This window comes from Delphinus delphis, chromosome X (assembly GCF_949987515.2).
Source record: "Delphinus delphis chromosome X, mDelDel1.2, whole genome shotgun sequence".
NCBI lineage: Eukaryota > Metazoa > Chordata > Mammalia > Artiodactyla > Delphinidae > Delphinus > Delphinus delphis.
This window is the reverse complement of record NC_082704.1, coordinates 1,441,222-1,447,854: the sequence shown is the minus strand read 5'-3', so window position 1 is coordinate 1,447,854 and position 6,633 is coordinate 1,441,222. Positions and strand designations below refer to the sequence as shown.

The 6,633-nt window shown below is 55.3% G+C and overlaps 1 long non-coding RNA gene across 2 annotated transcripts; it reads left to right on the top strand.

Moving 5' to 3' along the window:
- The first annotated feature begins 267 nt into the window (after window positions 1–267).
- LOC132417852 (uncharacterized) lies at window positions 268–5,080 on the top strand. Of its 2 annotated transcripts, none has more exons than XR_009517943.1 (4): window positions 268–682; window positions 2,787–2,868; window positions 3,551–3,651; window positions 4,518–5,080. It is a non-coding gene; the product is annotated as an uncharacterized lncRNA (long non-coding RNA). The 2 variants fall into 2 exon arrangements; XR_009517944.1 differs by having other exon boundaries at window positions 2,778–2,868.
- The last annotated feature ends 1,553 nt before the right edge of the window (window positions 5,081–6,633 follow it).

Sequence of the window (6,633 nt, the reverse complement as noted above, 5' to 3'; positions counted from 1 at the left end):
AGCAGAGAGCCAAGTCCCCTAACAAGCCCTGGACATGGTACTGGGCAGGAGACGCACCACTAGAGGACAGTATACAGCCTGAAAAGCCAGCCCAGAGCTGACTCCTTAATTTCGCTCTGAGCACGTAAGCCATGTGCCTGGAATACAAGAAGAAAATACCTGCCAGGTAAATTAAAGATAGGCCCCGCCTCCGCAGCGCCCCCCCACCACCCCCCCCCCCGCCCGCCATAACCGAAGAGTCCTGAGCCCTCTTGTTTGCGAGCTGTACGCCAAGTCCTCCTTTCCTGGAGACCCGGGGCGGGGCCTGCGTCGGCCCCAGGAGGTCTGTGCCCTCCCGCGAGAAAGGCCAAGAAAAAGCCGCCCCGCAAGATCCAGGGCTCAGGAGAGCCCGTGAACACCGTTGGGCCCGCCCTGACCCGGCAGAGAAAAGAGACGTTGTGCTCCCCAGGGTGACGTGGAGAAGGGGAAGAGGAAGGTGGCGACCCCACCCAGATGGCAAACGAGCACCGTCACTCCTTGTCCGGCTGGGCCCAGTCCTGGCCTCTGAGAGCTGCCTTGATCTGTACTCCTGGGAGCTTCCACACTCCCGGGGCCCAGAATGTGGCGCCCACCCCCACACACAGTTCTTTCCCCGCCCACTGAGTTCCAGCGCCTCCTGAGTGTGCCTATGAGATCTTCTAAGGTAAAGCACGGACCCTCCCCCCCGCCCGCCCAAGAATACATCCAGAGAAGTGTCCAGAGCTAGTACCCATACCACCAGGGATCTAGGTATCCGCCAGAGGTGCCCACGCTTCTAGAGCTGGGGATAGCAAGAAGGTAACAAAGTCTTCCCCATGTCACTTGACAGGTGTGACACACCTGTTCTTCTCCAGGACGACCTTTCACTTTAGTGAATGGGTCCTTTAGGAAGGCTTGGGAAGATTTGCGCTGTGCACTTCCAGCAATGCTGCAACTAGGTCCTTCCCAGGGAACACAGCCTCCCCTTCCATCAGGGGGCTCTGGGTCTGGAAACTGGGTGAGAAGGTGTGACTCTCCGCGGGGGCAACTCAAGTCAGGTTTTTGCTCCCAGAACTAGAGGATTTAGGGTTATACGCATCAAGCAGTCCTGTAGCAGGCTGCCCAACTATTTCCTTCTTAGAGGCTCATTTTCTTTTCTTTCTTTTTTTTTTTTTTTTTTGCGGTACGCGGGCCTCTCACTGCTGTGGCCTCTCCCGTTGCGGAGCACAGGCTCCGGACGCGCAGGCTCAGCGGCCATGGCTCACGGGCCCGGCCGCTCCGCGGCATGTGGGATCTTCCCAGGCCGGGGCACGAACCCGTGGCCCCTGCATCGGCAGGCGGACTCTCAACCACTGTGCCACCAGGGAAGCCCTAGAGGCTCATTTTCTGTGCCTTGCTCACCTGGCTCCAGCCCGTCATTCTTGCTTTTCCTGGAACGTGCCAGACTGTTCCTGGGGTCCTTAGTCCTTCCGCTCGTGTTCCTGCGCTAATGGCTCTCTCAGCACCTTGCTGAAAAGAGCTGCTTCTGGACCTATCCCTGGAACACAGTTGGGGGATGGAGTGTTCAGGCTGGATATGATGAATGTACTCTCAAATTCCTCTCTCCCTAAGCCTAGGGATTCTGTCCTGCACCTCCTGTCAGGGCATTTCTGGCATCAAAACCCATGAAATGCAGGTCAGTGGTAGGTCCAAGCCAAGCATGTGAGGTGCTAGACTACACACCAGCTGTATGTCCTAATACTTTTCTTATTTTAAAATTTATTTATTTATTTACTTTTGGCTGCATTGGGTCTTCGTTGCTGCGCGCGGGCTTTCTCTAGTTGCGGCGAGCGGGGGCTACTCTTCGTTGCGGTGTGCGGGCCTCTCATTGCAGTGGCTTCTCGTTGCCCAGCACGGGCTCTAGGCACGCGGGCTTCAGTAGTTGTGGCTCGTGGGCTCTAGAGCGCAGGCTCAGTAGTTGTGGCACGCGGGCTTCAGTAGTTGTGGCTCGCGGGCTCTAGAGCGCAGGCTCAGTAGTTGTGGCGCACGGGCTTAGTTGCTCCACGGCCTGTGGGATCTTCCCGAACCAGGGCTCGAACCCGTGTCCCCTGCATTGGCAGGCGGATTCTTAACCACTGCGCCACCAGGGAAGGGAAGCCCCTGTCCTAATACTCTTAATCTGGAACCTCTAGTAAATACGCTATCAGTTAATCCACCCCATCGAGTGGCCCACCTCACCTACTGAGTCGCACACCCTGAGAACCTACTACCACAAACGTTCAAATACAGTTCAGTTGGTAGATATCAGTGAAGTCTGGAAAATATTTTTTTAATATCCTTATGGAAAATATGTATTGACGCATGAGCTCTTTCCTCTAGGGTCAGGCTTTGGTCTGTCCCCCTGGATCATGCTGTGATTAGGCCCCAGTTATGGGTCTAATGGCAACAGGGTGTGGTGGCACAGGTGTGGAGGACAGAGGGTGTCCCCTTGCAAGGCATCTGCGCCAGGTGAGGTGATGACACAGTCCTCAAGGGAGAGAACAGCAGCCTGCCAGAGACGGGAGGGCAGGCTACTTCCACCCGCAAGGGAGGCTGCAGGGGACCGGGGGCTTCCCGACTGTCAGCCTCCACCGAGGGCAACCCGATGTCCCGATTCTAGGCTTCAGGGTCCCACTCCTCCAGCCAGTGCCGTAGCCTTCACACGAGAAACATGGAGGGGCTGGGAATTCAGGTGACCTTGGGATTCTGCAACCCGCACAATGATGCAGGTTTCGTTTGTGTTGGTCATGTTTGATTTCCAGTACCGTCAGCCCTGCAGGTTACAGGAGGAAGAGAATTTTTAGGGCTGCCATGGAAGTGCTCTGGCTGGCATACTGTGCCTTGAGCTGAGAGGTAAGGAATCGGACCTTGTCAGTTTTTTCTCCGTGCACTCCCGGGGACACTGTGGAGTCACCCCACACACAGCCTTGATCCCCAGCGTCCCCTCCACGACAGTTCAGGGCAGCAGCCGCTGCGGCTCCCCCGGGCACTTGCTGCACTGGCCCTTCATCCCAGTCAACCGCAGGGGAGAGCTTGATGAGTGGTGAGGCCCCCGCAGGTAATGGGTGCCTCGAGCCCCACTAGGTTACCCAGGGATCGGAGGGCTGGAGGAACAGAGATGGTACAGGAAGAAGCTGCCCCCCAGCCCCGGAGCCTGGGGAAAAGGGAGGGGGTTGAGGTCATCTGAAGCCTAGAAGGCAGGATAAGGGGCCTTGAAGAACAGAGGCTGGATCTCTGAGGAGGGGCTGCGGCAGTTTCTCAGGGAAGGAGAAAGCAGCAGCATCGCTAAGAGGGGGAACGGGACAGGAGGGGCAGGAGGCGATTTCCGAGGCACCACCGATCTTCCAGGGCACTGCTTCCTTCTTCGGTGGCATCCGATCTGTGGTTCGATTCATCTGTTGAGATTTTTATTTCAATGACTGTGGCTTTGTTTTTAATTCCTAAAGTTCTTTTTCTTCTTCAAATCGGCCTGGGCTTTTAAAATTAGTCTTACCTTTGTGATTCCTTCCTTGGTATCTTTGTTTTGTGTCTCGAGGCTGCTGAAGATTTGGGGAGTTGGAGTAGCCTTCTATCACAGTAATGCAAACGACTGGTAAATACCCATGAGAACTGCTCTGATCTCAGGAGAATCCAAAGGTAATGTCAGTCTGTGTTTCAAAGGCCGCCCCCCCCCCCCCCCCCGCCCCCGATTAAGCACAAGAGTAGAAGGTGTTTCTCTTTCTCACCCTCCTTCCTTTATGGGCTGGCCCAAGGCCAGGGCGGGGATAGTCACCAGGACTCACCTCTGAGGCCTTCAGGACAAGTTGATGTGCCACACCCACCACGCCCGGGAGCCTCCCTGCGAGGGAGCAATCCAGATGCAGCGCCTCCCCGCAAAAGGACGTCAGGCTTAGAGGCCAGTGTCCTTCATCCACACCTCGCCTCGGCCACCTGCTAGCTAGTGATTCAGAACAAGCTCCTCAACCCTTCTGCCACGTTGGCCTCATCTGCTCATCTGGAGAATGGGGATGACATGCTCCCAACTTCCTAGGGCCGCCGCGAGGGTGGAATGGACGAGTCCAGGCACGGAGCCGGCACTCGCAGCCCTCACTGAAAACTATATTATCTGGCCTCTGACAGGGATGCCCTGGGGACAGGACGTTGACAGGGCCAGTCGTCCGTCCGATGCTCCATGAGGGTGGGCGGTGTCTTCAATTTGAGCTGGCAGACCCGTCTTCCGCTGGGCCTCTGGGAGTCCCGAGGGGGAAGCCGGGGGTGAGGTGTCCCCTTCCAGGGAGCGACTGCTCTTCGGGGAGCCCAGCAGTACTACCACGATGGGGGGCACTGGGCATCGTCTCTCTCAGCCTGCGGTTCTCTGAAGCCCCTCTGTCCGCGGCAGGGGGGGGGGAGGCAGCCCCAGCTTGTGGATGATGGGGGCAGGGGCTCCTCTCCTGCTCACTCAGACCCATGCTGGGATGGACCCACTTCTTCGTACAGCCCTGTCCTTCCTTTTCACTGTGCAGGTGACCGTTCAAGAGCGCTGCTTTCAGGCGGATTTCAGTTCTGCTCTCTCACCTTCTGCGGCCCATTAACTCTGAGCCCCTCGGAAAGCCTGCCCGCAGCTCCTCTCCCAGGCCCAGCCTCGGCCCCAGCCACCCCACTGATTCCATTTGCGGTTTCCCCCATGGATCTCCCTCGCTCCCCTGCGGGCCACCTATGCACTTAAATAATATAGCTAAACTCTTCTCCTTACACATTTCCTTGTCTTCTCCCCAAGTGGACTGGCACCCTGGAGGGCAGGGGCTGGGTGTCTGAGAGGCACTGCCCCCAGTCCCGGTCTACATAACGTGGGGTCATGTGACAAACACCACCTCCCCCAATCTGCCGCCCCGCGCGCGCAAGCGCATACACACACACACACACACAGAGTGATCAGCCGGCAGGCCGATTGCCAGCCAGGGTCAATGAGGAATTTGCTGTGGAACTCAGAAATCCCGCCCGCCCCACCCCCCCGCAGTCACAACACTCTCCTCACACGAGGGAGGAGGCCTTTGTGCCCAAGATACATAACCCAGAAATCATCAACTGAGAGTTTAATAAATTTGCTCATATAAAATTGTATAGCTTCTCGGGCTTCCCTGGTGGCGCAGTGGTTGAGAGTCCGCCTGCCGATGCAGGGGACGCGGGTTCGTGCCCCGGTCCGGGAAGGTCCTACTTGCCGCGGAGCGGCTGGGCTCGTCAGCCATGGCCGCCGGGCCTGCCCGTCCGGAGCCTGTGCTCCACAACAGTGAGAGGCCCGCGTACCGCAAAAAATAAATTGCATAGCTTCTTGACAGCCCAAACCAGCCAGCCTAGTCTTTCAAGACAAGAGACAGACTGAGGGAAAATATTTACAACACATGGAACAAAGGACTAACAGCCCAAGTGTATGACAAGCAGGGTCTTTTGGGGAGGCAATTATGTGCTGTCCATTAAAACTGTAAATGTCCATAGGCTTTGACCTGGCAGGGCCACTTAGAGGTAATTATTCTAGGGTGACATTGACACATGTTCAGAGCAGGTAGCAAAAACAAAGAAAAAGGAGGAGAAGAAGAAGAAGAAGAAGGGAAAAGGGAAAAGTTCATCAGTTGGGGATTTGTTATGTAAATTATAGGGCGTGTACTCTATCAAGTACCGCGTGGCCAGAGAAGAAATGAGCTAGATGTTTCTGTACTGACATGGAAGAATTTCGAAGCTATATTATTGCTAGTTAAAAGAAAATCACAATTGTATGTACAGGGTTTGTGATTTTTAAAACTGTGTGAGTATAACTATGTTGGTGATTGCATACAAGAACATAGTTAGAAGTGAGAAACAGAACTGTTAACAGTCTTGCTTAAGATAATGTTCTGTAAAAACTTTCAATTATGTGCTTTAAATATATGCGGGTTGCTAACGTGTAAAATGGTCCAGCCACTGTGGAATGCAAATTGGCAGTTTCTTCCAAGGCTAAACTTCCACCTCCTTAGAACGCAGCAGTTGCACTGTTGGGCAGGCATGCCAAAGAAATGGAAACTTCTGACCACAGGAAAACCTGTACACGAATGTTCATAGCAGATTTATTTGTAGAAGCCTAAAGTGGGAATCGGCACCATGTCCCTCAGCGGGTGAAGGCCTGAACAAACTGTGGCTGATCCAACCACGGACGACAGCTGGCAATACAAAGGAAGAACTAACTATTGATACCTGCAACCGTTCCGATGGATGGATCTCAAGAGCAGTGTGTGAGTGAAAAAAAGCCCTGGGTGGCTCGCGGGATCCTAGCTCCGGCCCGGAGCAGGGATGGAACCCCCGCCCTTGGCAGTGAGAGCGGGGACTCCTAACCACTGGACCGCCAGGGAAGTCCTTATGTAATGTCTTCAAATGACAAAATTACAGAGCTGAGAATAGAACCCGGTTGCCATGGGTTGGGAGGAGGGAGGGGGCTGTGGCTACGAAAGGTCCACAGGAGGGGTCCTTGTGAGGGGACGGGCTGGATACTGATGGCAGTGGGGGTCACCTGAGCCCTACACACACACACACACACACACACACACACACACACACACACGGGGATAAAACCCGGAGCAGCTCTCCGCTGGCACCAATGCCCTTTCCTGG